Source organism: Coregonus clupeaformis, chromosome 23 (assembly GCF_020615455.1).
Source record: "Coregonus clupeaformis isolate EN_2021a chromosome 23, ASM2061545v1, whole genome shotgun sequence".
Taxonomy (NCBI): domain Eukaryota; kingdom Metazoa; phylum Chordata; class Actinopteri; order Salmoniformes; family Salmonidae; genus Coregonus; species Coregonus clupeaformis.
In genome coordinates this window covers 21,897,815-21,912,473 of record NC_059214.1, presented here as the reverse complement: position 1 = coordinate 21,912,473, position 14,659 = coordinate 21,897,815, and positions in this window count along the sequence as shown.

Below are 14,659 nucleotides of genomic sequence, written 5' to 3'. Positions count from 1 at the left end.
GTGTCTGTGGAGGTTTCTACACTGAACAAAAATTTAAACGCAACGTAAAGTGTTGGTCCCATGTTTCATGAGTTGAAATAAAAGAGCCCAGAAATGTTCCATATGCACAACAAGCTTATTTCTCTCAAATTGTGTGCACAGATTTGTTTACATCCCTGTAAGTGAGCATTTCTCCTTTGTCGAGATAATCCATCCACCTGACACGTGTGGCATATCAAGAAGCTGATTAAACTGCATGATCATTACACAGGTGCACCTTGTGCTGGGGACAATAAAAGGCCACTCTAAAATGTGCAGTTTTGTCACACAACACAATGCCACAGATGTCTTACGTTTTGAGGGAGTGTGCGATTGGCATGCTGACTGCAGGAATGTCCACCAGAGCTGTTGCCAGATAATTTAATGTTAATTTCTCTACCATAAGCTGCCTCCAAAGTCCTTTTAGAGAATTTTTCAGTACGTCCAACCGTCCTCACAACCGCAGACCACGTGTAACCATGACTGCCCAGGACCTCCACATCCGGCTTCTTCATCTGCGGAATCTTCTGAGACCAGCCACCCGGACAGCTGATGAAACTGTGGGTTTGCGCAACCAAATAATTTCTGCACAAACTGTCAGAAACCGTCTCAGGGAAGCTCTTCTGCATGCTCGTCATCCTCACCCTGGGTCTTAACCTGACTGCAGTTCGGTGTCGTAACTGACTTCAGTTGGCAAATGCTCACCTTCGATGGCCACTGGCACACTGGAGAAGTGTGCTCTTCACGGATATGAATCCCGGTTTCAACTGTACCCGGGCAGATGGCAGACCACGTGTACGGCGTCGCGTGGGTGAGCGGTTTGTTGATGTCAACATTGTGAACAGAGTGCCCCATGGTGGTGGTGGGGTTATGGTTTGGGCAGGCATAAGCTACAGACAACGAACACAATTGCATTTTATCGATGGCAGTTTGAATGCGCAGAGATACCGTGACAAGATCTTGAGGCCCATTGTCGTGCTATTCATCCGCCGCCAACAACTCATGTTTCAGCATGATCATGCACGGCTCCATGTCACAAGGGTTTGTAAACAATTCCTGGAAGCTGAAAATGTCCCAGGTCTTCTATGGCCTGCATACTCAGCAGATGTCACCCATTGAGCATGTTTGGGATGCTCTGGATCGACGTGTACGACAGCGGGTTCCAGTTCCCGCCAATATCCAGCAACTTCGCACAGCCATTGAAGAGGAGTGGGACAACATTCCACAGGCCACAATCAACAGCCTGATCAACTCTATGCGAAGGAAATGTGTCACGCTGCATGAGGCAAATGGTGGTCACATCAGATACTGACTGGTTTTCTGATCCAAGCCCCTACCTTTTTTTAAAGGTATATGTGACCAACAGATGCATATCTGTATTCCCAGTCATGTGAAATTCATAGATTAGGGCCTAATTTATTTATTTAAATTGACTGATTTCCTTATATGAACTGTAACTCAGTAAAATCTTTTAAATTGTTGCATGTTGCATTTATATGTTTGTTCAGTGTGCATACCTATCACGTGTAATATTAGAACATTTTGTTCTAACAGCTTGGATACCTTTCTCTGTGCAGCGTGTCTTATTAGGAGTGGCTTTGAGATTGCCTGTCTACCCAGACTCCTTGCTCCAGCCAAACGCTAAGCAATGAGTCTGGATCTGAGTACATCCCGAACCTTCACTGAATGCGAACACATTCGGGGCCGCCTGATTGGTCCAGAAACCGATGGGTTGGGCCAGAGCCAGATCACACGTGGGTAAAGCGGCAGTTTGAAAATGCGTTATTTGGCTTTGAAGCTCTGATTGATCACTGATTACTTTGTTTTGTATAATACCCATAGTTCCCCTCGTCTCCACAAACAACTTCAATGAAGGCAGTCTCAGACTAAAGTATGTAGCGAACAACAGAGCAGAGGAAGAATTTAGTGTGAGTTGCTAGGCTTGAGAAGCCTCATTCCTAAATATGGGCTCGGTGAAAGAACATCGCCATGAGTCCCAATTACACATAATGATGGAGCACATGCAGATTGTGCACCAGTTCTTCTGTCACGCGAGGCAGTCCATACTATCATTTATCACTGTAGTAGTCATATCCTGCACTACTCCTCCTAGAGTGCTGAGACAATGCCTCCCAGCTCATCATGCATAGTGTTATGTTATTTGTGCCAGGAAAAGGAAAATAAAAGCCCAGTTACAAGGCATTGTGGGGTTTGTCTGTTTCCTGACCAAACGTGAGAGTCTCTGTCATCAGGGAGGAAATGCAGTTCTATTCCACTGTTTTACACATGGGTCTCTCCAGAGCCCAGTAGCATGTATTCATGGATGGCAGCGAGCATTTGGCCTCCCTTGATAAAAAAAGTATAAAATAATAACCAATCAGCCTTGAGCTAAACTGAGTGAGCTCAACTATGAATTGTCCTGGCACACCAAAAAAAAGTGTAAAGGGAAGCCAGTTTGGATTTGGCTTCACTCCAATCACATCGCATCGAGAGCATAAATCATTGGCAGAAACTCGTTGTGCATCACGTTGTGTTGTTATCCTCCGGTGGCTAGCTAACTAAAATTGTCCCTTTCCTAAATTAGCCATGGATGGAGATAGGGATTTGGACTTGTGGTTTTACTTAATTCTCCGTACTGGCCAATGATTATAACGGCGATTCTGATCCAACCATAAATTCATACATTGTGCCCCTGGCCTGAGAGGATGGAAGTTCAATATGTAGCTAGATGTAGACGGCTAATGTTAACTAGCTAATGTTGCCCATGAAATGAAGTTAGGCTAGAGAGCAAGCATTTTAGCCAGGTAGCCTAGGACAACAAAAAATAAAAGCTTGTACTGTGTGACAGAGTGATAGACCGTTTCGTCAACATGAAAGAGAGGAGGATGGCATTGGCGTTTCTCTACAAGTACGGTGAGTCCAACATGTTTTTTCTACTTGCACGAACGCACACACACACACACACATTTAGCTCACGTTGATTGGACTAAATTATTTTTGGTATCTTTTAGTTGTCACTATTAGACTAAGCATACGTGATTAGATGATGTTGAAGTTTAAATGGTGCTGGAATAGTGGAGGCAGCTCCTGTTTTCTTTTTTTTTTTCTTTTTTTGGGGGGAATGGATCAGCTTAATATTGCAGATAGATTGTATCTTCTATCAATTGTCTGCATCACTTCCAATCCCCCATGTTTTATTTTTATTTTTTTTATATATATACTCCCCTTTATTACTTTTCAACCCCACCATCCTTTTCCTACTTGGAGTAAATTAGTGAACAACAATGCCCAGGCCTCTACTTCCGGTCTATAATTACTATCTACACCTTATGGACAGAGTTAATTTTACAATAATTATATATATATATATATATATATATTTTTTTTTGCTCCTGAACTTCTTCTACTCTCAACCTCCGATCATTTTCATGATGTCCATCCGGTTTGCTTCTATATGCCATATCTTTCTAACTGTGCTCTTTCCCAAAAAGCTCCAAAAATACAACCTATATACTTATTATGGACACAGTATGCTTACATTATTAGATATCTTTGTTATTATTTGTTGTTATTTGTTATTAGTCCCATCCTTCAACTCTATTCAATACCTCCCATCTATCTCTTAACACCATCCATATAGGATTTCTATTTGCCATATATATTTCAACCGTACTGTGATGTTTTACAAAAGTTCTGAACCTTTCTATTCTCATTGCTTCTACAGATTGTGAATTAAAAATAAACATTTTTGCTAAAAGTATTATTATATTATTGATTGATTGACTATGACTTTTCAGATCACCCAGTAATGCTATCTGCAAGGTTAGTTCCAGGTAAATATTGCAATCCTTTAGCCATTCCTGGACCTGTGTCCAAAAACAAGCTACAAATGGACAGAACCAAAACAAATGATCTAATGATTCTGTCTCTTCACAGCAAAATCTGCAGAGCTGGGAAGATTGTATCCCCCATATAAATAACATTCTATTGGTAGCAAGAATTTTATATAATAATTTAAATTGAAAGATTCTAATTTTTGAATCCGGTGTCGTTTGCGTGTCAGTTCATAAACACTATGCCATGGGATCGATCGTCAAAGATCTCTTCCCAACTATTTTGCAATCTATATGGGATGGCTGTCAATCCTTTGGTCCTTAAGTGAAACTGATATACTTTTTTATTTATCACAGTTTTCCTTAACCAATTATGTTCTTTAATGCAAGGCCGACAGACAAGTTCCTTACTTTCTCCCCCTTCCACTTTCCTCTTCCACTTTTGCGGTAAGGCTGCAATTATTTGGTTGTAATTTTGGGTAGAGCAGACATTTCCATATGTTTTTGTTAGCTGCATGTGCGACATAACTCCACCAGTCCTACCGACAGGGGCGGTGTGTTCATTAGGGCGATATGGGCGACGCACTGCCAAACGGGCAAATGAAGGGATTTTTTTTCTAATCAATTATATCACGGCAACAGTAGTTATCAGTGTTCTAATCTAGACGTCTGATCTGCCACTAAATGTCCAATCAGGCTAAAGTCGTGCTTCAAATGGCCCCGCCCCTTTTGGGGCGATTTCAGTCAGGTTGAAAATCGCCCCAGAAGTCTCTCATAGACTCTCATGTAAAATCTTTTTTTTTTCAAATATCAGAGCTTTCAATACATTTACATTTTAGTCATTTAGCAGACGCTCTTATCCAGAGCGACTTACAGTTAGTGCATACATTTTTATTTTTTTTTTACAATCTCTATGGGTTCCGGGAGGGCTTGCACTTACGCGCTTTCGTCATACGTAACATAACCATGAACGTAACTAAGAAAAGAGCGGGTAGCAGCGTCAATCAATTCACGTACTACTGTCAAGATGGCTAGCGTTCAGTGCAACTCGATTGTCTCTTTGAAAGAAGTTCCTTTTTGTCGGCGAACAAATCAAGATAAATTGGCAACGAAACAATTAGGACCTCCCAGACCAAATTTAATAATTCAACAGGTTTCTACTAAAGGGGGAAAGTCCTACACCCGAGGATTTTCCAAAAATTGGTACGAACGAAAAACCTGGCTAGCAGGCTGCGATGTAGCTAATGCAGTCTTCTGCTACCCCTGCTTACTCTTTCACCCTGAAGGTGGCACGGCAGACAGCACCGCTTGGACAGCGACTGGTGTAACGGACATGCACCATCTTTCAGAAAAGATTAAGAAACATGAGCTGTCAAAGACCCACATGGATAGCTGTTTGAGATTGTCTGCTTTGGGGAGAGTGAACATTGCCACTCAACTGGATGAGGGATACAGGCTAGCTGTCCGCCGCCACAACGATGAGGTTAGCAAGAACCGCCACATCCTCAGCCGGCTAATCCAGTGTGTGAAGTATTTGCGGAGTGTTTGAGTTAGCTTTGCGAGGCAAAGATGAAACTGAGGGCTCCACCAACCCTGGTATTTTTCTTGGACTTGTCAACTTTGTGGCACAATTAAGATGAGGTGTTTTATGGAAATGCATATTGTTTATGCAGTGTTGAGGAATGTGAAAGAACACCCTTGATTATTTTTACTGTGATAACTTATTTTGCTTTTGTAAGCCAACACTTTTGAGATCAGTCAATAAATGCTTCTGGTATTGACTTATATGCTGCCCCTGTCTTCATGTTGTTGCTGGACATATCTTTTTTAAAATGTGTGTAGGTCACCTAAATCATCAGAAAAATTGCCCCCCCTGAGAATTTTTTCAGGAGCCGCCACTGCCTACCGATGATATCATTTACGAAGAGTATACCTTTTTTAAACATTCTGTCAAAAAATAAAGGTTTTTTGTCAATTAGTATATTTGAATTTAACCACAATATTTGTTGCATTATTTGTTCTGTCGTTTCTGGAGGATTAAATTGAAATTGCAACCAACTTTCTATGGCTTGTTTTAGAAATAGTGACATTTGGGAGATTATTTCCTTTTCATATAACTGAAAGTGAGAGGTTGTAATCTGAATAAAGGGAAAAAGGCCTTTCTTGAACATTGGGTGAGACAATCTTACTAATTTGCTTGAGAACCAGATCGGATTTAAGTATAACTTTTGTATGACTGAAGCTTTTAGTGATAGGTCTAATGCTTTAATATTTAATAATTTATGTCCTCCGAATTCATATTCATTATATAAATATGCTCTTTTAATTTTGTCTGGCTTGCCGTTCCAAATAAAATTGAATATTTTTTTCTCATATAATTTAAAAAACTGTTAGCTAGGCGTCGGCAAGACCATAAGCAAATAGGTAAACTGGGATAATACTAAAGAGTTAATCAGGGTGATTTTTCCACAAATTGACAGGTATTTTCCTTTCCATGGTAGTAAGATCTTATCTATTTTTGCCAACTTTCTATAAAAATTTATTGAAGTGAGATCATTTATTTCCTTTGGGATATGTATTCCGAGTATATCCACATCACCATCAGACCATTTTATTGGTAAACTACATGGTAATGTAAAAATTGTATTTTTTAGTGATCCAATACGTAATATAGTACATTTGTCATAATTTGGTTGTAATCCAGAGAGGTTAGAAAATGTATCTAGATCCTCTATGAGGCTGTGGAGGGATTCTAGTTGTGGATTTAAAAGAAAACATGAATCATCAGCATACAATGACACCTTTGTTTTTAAGCCCTGTATTTCTAATCCTCTGATATTATTATTGGATCGGATTTTAATAGCTAACATCTCGATGGCCACAATAAATAGATATGCCGATAGTGGACAACCTTGTTTCACTCCTCTTGACAGTTTAAAACTTTCTGAGAAATAGCCATTATTTACTATTTTACACCTAGGGTTACTATACATGATTTTGACCCATTTTATAAGAGATTCTCCAAAATTGAAATGCTCCAGGCATTTATATATAAACCCCAGTCGAACTTTATCAAATGCCTTTTTGAAGTCTGCTATGAATAGCAGGCCTGGTTTCCCATATTTTCCATAGTGTTCTATTGTTTCCAATACTTGCCTTATATTATCTCCAATGTATCTTCCATGTAAAAAACCTGTCTGATTTAGAATGAATAATATCCGACAATACCTTTTTAATTCTATGCGCTATACATTTTGCTAGGATTTTTGCATCACAACACTGAAGTGTAAGGGGCCTCCAATTTTGTAAATGGACTGGATCTTTATATTTTCCACTTGTATCCTGTTTCAGTAATAATGAGATCAGACCTTCTTCTTGAGTGTCAGATAATCTACCATTTACATAGGAGTGGTTAAAACATGCTAATAACGGTCCTCTTAGTATATCAAAAAAGGTTTGGTATACCTCGACTGGTATGCCATCCAACCCTGGAGTTTTCCCGGACTTAAAGTCTTTAATTGCATCCAGAAGTTCCTCCTCTGTAATTTCACCTTCACATGAGTCTTTCTGTGTGGCTGTTAATTTGACATTATCAATAGAAAAAAAATCTCTACAATTAGCTTCAGTTAGAGGAGATGGAGGCGACTGAAAAGAAAACATATGCTTAAAGTACTTTGTTTCTTCCTTCAAACTATCATTTGGTGAATTATGGGTGACTCCGTCAATTGTAACCAGTTTCATTATTCTAGCTCCTGTTTTCTTTGCGACTTGCGGTAACTCTCTGTGGTTCTAAATCAATAGTTGTTTAGTAGTCCGAAATTTTCTGAAACATTAACTTACATGACCATGCTGTAGGTCATGTAACTGTTTGTTACATGCAATATGCTTTGTGGACTTCACCGGACAGAGGTTGCTCTCCGGTTTTGTGATAAAACAAAGGTGTGGTTGAATGTACACTGCTCAAAAAAATAAAGGGAACACTTAAACAACACATCCTAGATCTGAATGAATGAAATAATATTATTAAATACTTTTTTCTTTACATAGTTGAATGTGCTGACAACAAAATCACACAAAAATTATCAATGGAAATCAAATTTATCAACCCATGGAGGTCTGGATTTGGAGTCACCCTCAAAATTAAAGTGGAAAACCACACTACAGACTGATCCAACTTTGATGTAATGTCCTTAAAACAAGTCAAAATGAGGCTCAGTAGTGTGTGTGGCCTCCACGTGCCTGTATGACCTCCCTACAACGCCTGGGCATGCTCCTGATGTGGTGGCGGATGGTCTCCTGAGGGATCTCCTCCCAGACCTGGACTAAAGCATCCGCCAACTCCTGGACAGTCTGTGGTGCAGCGTGGCGTTGGTGGATGGAGCGAGACATGATGTCCCAGATGTGCTCAATTGGATTCAGGTCTGGGGAACGGGCGGTCCATAGCATCAATGCCTTCCTCTTGCAGGAACTGCTGACACACTCCAGCCACATGAGGTCTAGCATTGTCTTGCATTAGGTGGAACCCAGGGCCAACCGCACCAGCATATGGTCTCACAAGGGGTCTGAGGATCTCATCTCGGTACCTAATGGCAGTCAGGCTACCTCTGGCGAGCACATGGAGGGCTGTGCGGCCCCCAAAGAAATGCCACCCCACACCATGACTGACCCACCGCCAAACCGGTCATGCTGGAGGATGTTGCAGGCAGCAGAACGTTCTCCACGGCGTCTCCAGACTCTGTCACATGTGCTCAGTGTGAACCTGCTTTCATCTGTGAAGAGCACAGGGCGCCAGTGGCGAATTTGCCTATCTTGGTGTTCTCTGGCAAATGCCAAACGTCCTGCACGGTGTTGGGCTGTAAGCACAACCCCCACCTGTGGACGTCGGGCCCTCATATCACCCTCATGGTCTGTTTCCGACCGTTTGAGCAGACACATGCACATTTGTGGCCTGCTGGAGGTCATTTTGCAGGGCTCTGGCAGTGCTCCTCCTGCTCCTCCTTGCACAAAGGCGGAGGTAGCGGTCCTGCTGCTGGGTTGTTGCCCTCCTACGGCCTCCTCCACGTCTCCTGATGTACTGGCCTGTCTCCTGGTAGCGCCTCCATGCTCTGGACACTACGCTGACAGACACAGCAAACCTTCTTGCCACAGCTCGCATTGATGTGCCATCCTGGATGAGCTGCACTACCTGAGTCACTTGTGTGGGTTGTAGACTCCGTCTCATGCTACCACTAGAGTGAAAGCACCGCCAGCATTCAAAAGTGACCAAAACATCAGCCAGGAAGCATAGGAACTGAGAAGTGGTCTGTGGTCACCACCTGCAGAACCACTTCTTTATTGGGGGTGTCTTGCTAATTGCCTATAATTTCCACCTGTTATCTATTCCATTTGCACAACAGCATGTGACATTTATTGTCAATCAGTGTTGCTTCCTAAGTGGACAGTTTGATTTCACAGAAGTGTGATTGACTTGGAGTTACATTGTGTTGTTTAAGTGTTCCCTTTATTTTTTTGAGCAGTGTATTATGCCACTGTGTCTTCTTATTGTCTCGGCCTTAGGTCTATATATCACGGTGTCAAGGCATATGAAGTAACAGGTTATAGAGCAAACAATGCAACACAGGTTGTAATATGGCTTTTCTTCTGGCTTGGCTTCCCCAGTGATTTTATCCACGCACCGCTACTGCCAGAGTCCTACCCACAAAGATATCCTCTTGTGTTTGGATACCTTCTCCGTTTTCTAATCAATGTGGGCTTTGAAACCCAAATGAGCTGGAAGTGTAAGGTCTTTGTATTACATGTACAGAGGCGGGGGGAGAGCTTATTGTGAGATTTGGGGGCGTAGTATGAGTGTGGAGCTGCTGCAGGAGAGAGGGCTGTGTGCTTGTTCAGTGGCTTTCTCCTAATCCAGGCCTGATCTTTGTGTTTGTTCCGCAGCGTGTTCCTGAGACAGCATGAGCAGCCGCTATTGCTGTAATTTAAAGTCAATATGGTACTCATGATCCCTCTCTCCGGGCTAACAGAACAGCCTCTCTCCGAGGTGGAGTTAGTCATCTCTGGTGCTTAGAGAGAATCCTCAGCTTGACTAGCTCTCTCTTCTTTGGCGTCTGCATGAGATCTGTCCAGAGAGGAAAATGCAGGTGTCATACTTTCTTGGCTTATGTTCCTTTGAGTGAGGTGATGCTTGGGGTTATTTTTGGTCTGTTCCAGTGTATTGGTGTCTGATCTGTTTCCTTTCAGAATGATGCTGACCTTGTTGCATTTCCTTGTGGTTTTAAGACTCAGATTTCATGGTAGAAATTGATATAGAGTGAGCCATAATATGGAGATCCTCCAAGTTCCTGGTGTAGCATTCTTAGCTAAACACCTACTGTAATATTGTTGGAGGGATTTGAAATAAACATAGAGAATGCCATACATCATAGATGTACAGTATTAGTCCACCAGCCTTCAATGGTTGCCCGGCTTCTACTGCAACAACAACAACAATTGATCAGCATCTATTGTAGTAAAATATAAAGCTCACTCTAGAGGCACCCCCACTGCACAAATACCATCAGAAATTGGTATTACTCCATTGTAGCAACTATTGACTTGTGGTTCGGTATAACAAGCCTATGGTGACATCAATACCTTTGATGGCTCGTTCAGAGGACTTTAACTGAGCTAAGATGAAGACTCAGGGCCTGATCCACAAATCCCCTCCCATGTTATTAAAGTGTGGGGGCCTAAGCTATTTATCCTGTGTGAATGACATGAGATATAGAGGGCTGGCTCAAGGGCCCATTAAATCCATACATATGTCATGATCTCCAACGTCATACACTAAAACTTTCAACAAAACACATATCTGACAAACACGTGACATAGCTGTAAATTTGATAGCTGGGGTCAGTGAACTCTAGATAGAGGTGAAATGTCAAAAATTGATTCCTTTAGTAGCCACGATTTGTTTTGACAAGGCTTGAACCTTTTTTGTTATTAGTATGTAACCTCTCCTCCTTTTGTGAGGTACAGGGTGTTATGTTCTACAGCTTCCAAAACATGGATCCCTGTCCAACTCTTCTTTAACATTTAATTTAAAACAATCATTGGCTTGCAAGAAGCCATTCATCTGCTGGTTGTTTGATGTTGCTGACTTGACGTTTACAGTCCATTTATGTTGGTCAAGGTTAGATTTTAATAGATTAGAAGATTCAGTGATGGCTGATCACAATCAGGATTTTCAAGGATTCTCTTAATTTCATCAAAATAATATATATATATTATGTACATACCTCATTTTTATGTCATGACGTGCATGATGCCTTAACTTGCAAGCCCAATATTTATTTCAAGAGACACTCTTACTATGGAAACCATGATATCCAGTTTTTATGTATGCCACTGGCCCACTTATAACTTAAATGACTAGTTTAGTTAACCTTCCTGTTCAAGTCTAACATATCATTATGGCAGCAACAGTACCCTGCATAATTTCCATGGCATTAGCATCCGTCATGTTCCTCCTCCTTGCTATAAATACCCCTGACAGGTGAACTGCTTCGGAAGTGTTCCTCACTGTGAGTGTGTGCAGGGTTTCACAGGTGAGGCACTTTGATGGTACAGCTCATGAAATATTTGCTGACTTCTAACACCTAGGGGACTAGTGTTCTGATGGAGCCACTGATATGTGCCCCTATTAGTCTCTAAGGATTCTCCCTAGCCCACTTTCACCCGATCCGTGCCAATTAAGCAGCCGAATTATGTATAATAGCTGGAGTCACTTGCATTGCCGAGCGCGGGAATGTATAGGGAACGATGACAGAGGAATACTGTTGAATAATTAGAGTGAATTTTCAGAGCCCTGGAAACTCAATCATTTTTTGCCATATGCTAACTATTTTTAAATGTAATCGTTCCTCCCTTCTCACGCTCTACCTCTCTCACTTACTCTGTATATAGAGTAAAGTAATGCACCATTCTCTGGATTTTAAAAAAAGGAATCACTGCACACATTCTCTGTGTCCTTCTGAAGTTACAACGCCCAAAAGAATGGAGGATTATCTTGCCCTTACGGGGTTCTGCGTGGCTCCGGTGGTAGAGCATGGGCCTTGCAACACCAGTGTTGTGGATTTGATTTCCACGGGGGACCAGTACGAAAATGTATGCACTCGCTACTGGAAGTTGCTCTGGATAAGAGCGTCTGCTGAATGACAAAAATGTATTACTTGTATATTCTACTTCAAAGATCGTCTTACAGCATCACCTCATCGTGTTAAATCAATAGTTGAAATATACAATATATTTTTCATTTCACTTGATTGGCCATTTGAATACTTGTTGGATCTCTACTGGATTGTGCCTGTGTGGTTAAGAAAGTCACTAGCAGGTCTCTCATCCTGCAACCAAATCACTCAAATACTACGTCACAATAACATATATGAGTATGACTTAGAATGTCACGTTTATCGGCAGTTCCAATTGTGGTTATAAGGAGCTGTAGTGGATGATGTGTGTTTGTCTGCATTAGGATGTCACTAGCAGGCTTCTCATCCTCACAGACACTTCCCTTAGTCATCAGTATTCTAATGATTCACACCACAACGATTCCCTAATGGTTATTTTTAGAGATGGAGAGATTGATGAGACGCTCATATCGTCCTTAACCACCAACTAATTAACTAATTAGGACGTCTAAATGAAGACTTGCTCTCGATAATGCAGTGTGGCTTTGGCATGGGTAAACAGCTCTTAAATAAAATCCATTAACTGCTTGACTCAGCTTTTGGGTTTTAGGATCCCTGTTCCTCAGCAGAGAATGGCCCATTTTGTAACTGTATACGTTCAAATACCATTGTTATTCATAGGTTCACCGAGGTAGGTGCTCTGGGATCAATGTATAGGATATGACATTGCATAAATACAGCAGTATGACCTTCATTATCAAAATAATGCAGTTCTTTAATATATTCTCCCATTAGTCCGGTGTTGGAGGAGGTTGAGTGAAAGTTGACAGGGCTGTCCCTGTACCCTCTTGCTCCACACATGTGCACATGATTGTACAGTTCATTAATCAATGAGGTCTCTCCAGCCCTCTGCCCCTATCCTTACACACGCTCCACATCCCAAATGATTTTCCATCGCGCTCCTCTTTAGCTCACTTTGATCCTAGGGTCCTAGGGTGAAAGGTCACAAAGGCTTGCTGCCGCTAAGATTCCATCGTCTGTATTATAATTAGTTATTTACCATTGACATAACACCTCTCACCTTGTTCTCACACATATCTTAACCTGTTCTTGGTCTCCTGCTCTTGTGGTGTTGGGCCTGCATTGAGCTCTATACATAGGCCGCCAACCCATTGTTGGCCTGAGAAGTCTGAAGTGTCAGCATTCTGTGTGTTTTAATTGAGAGGAGCTATTTTCTGATGGTTTATGGCTGTTGTTGGTCCGCTGTTGTTGGTCCATTCCTCAGCAGTGCCAACCTGTAATGAAACTCTGGACCATCTGACCAGCCTACTGATTATGATTGAATATAATGCCTGTTTTGTACTTCAATCTCAGCATGTTTTCGGTGCTTTGACACTAACATTTGAGGGTGTAATCCCATATGGGGCCATTTTAAAGGTTAATAATCCTTTTAATTAAAGGATAAGCCTGCTATTGAACACAAAGTATAATCACTGAAGGATTACCAGGGAAATGAATATAGCCCAAGCAATTAGTCTGATAATTAAGATTTAAGTGCTGGACCGAGATCAGAGAGCTTTCGTGATGTCATAAAATTCATAGAGTGGTTAGGGTGTTGTGGAAATGTTAGTTTGTGCTTTACTGCAAAGCGCCTGCGTGTGCACCCAGGGTGGCTGTGAAACATGGCGTCCCAGTGGATGGAGCTGCAACAGCTGTTCCTGCCTGAACCTGGTGTTTCACACAATATGATCGCTCCATCAGCGCTGGTGCCCGCTCTCCATACAGGCGCATCTGCATTCATCAAACACACTTATCAATAAACAGGGCTGCAACAATTAGTGATCTCTGAGGGGGAACAAAACAGCAAGCCAAAAAAAATAAAAAGTCAGCCGTACACTTTAATCACCGATGCCGTTAATCAATAAAACGCCTTCATATCTTTTAATTAAAGTTTTATTCTCGGCGAATGTTTGGAGAATCTGTTTGAGCCTCTTTTCCCATTAATGGAAACAGTTGGGGTTGGGAAATGGTGGTGGCAGCTGCTGATGGCCAGTCACGGTGGGGCACTTCATGTTTGTAATTGCATTTTGTCACCTACAGAGGGTGTTAAGAATCCTTGTTAAAAGCCGGGGAAATCTCACAGTAACAATTATTGTAGAGCAAATTACCAGGTAGGCAATATCTAAGCTGTCAGGAAAGGTTAGTAAGAACGGTAGCAAGGAAATGGACCATTCAGTCATTCATCATGGCCATAGTTGCTACCAACAAATTGAAATTTTAAGAAAAAAATATCATCAATTTCCCTAAAAGTTAGTGTTGATTATCACAGTGATTGACAGGGGGGATGGATAAATACATTCAATGTGGCTTGTTTATTCCTAACCTCTTCTCAATCTTAGAGCTATATGGTATATTGAAGACAGATGATGGATCATATGTGTCCATATCTGACTGTACACATGGTATAATGATATGAATCATGTCAATCAAATCTACCCATGAACATCTGAGAGTCTATCAAATATGTGCTTATAATACTTGTAGACATCTAAACTTTACACATTCCTCCATGGCCTACAGTATTGTCAATGGAACACACGTTTGTACAGTATGGTCACATGAGAGCTTCACTACACCATCTGT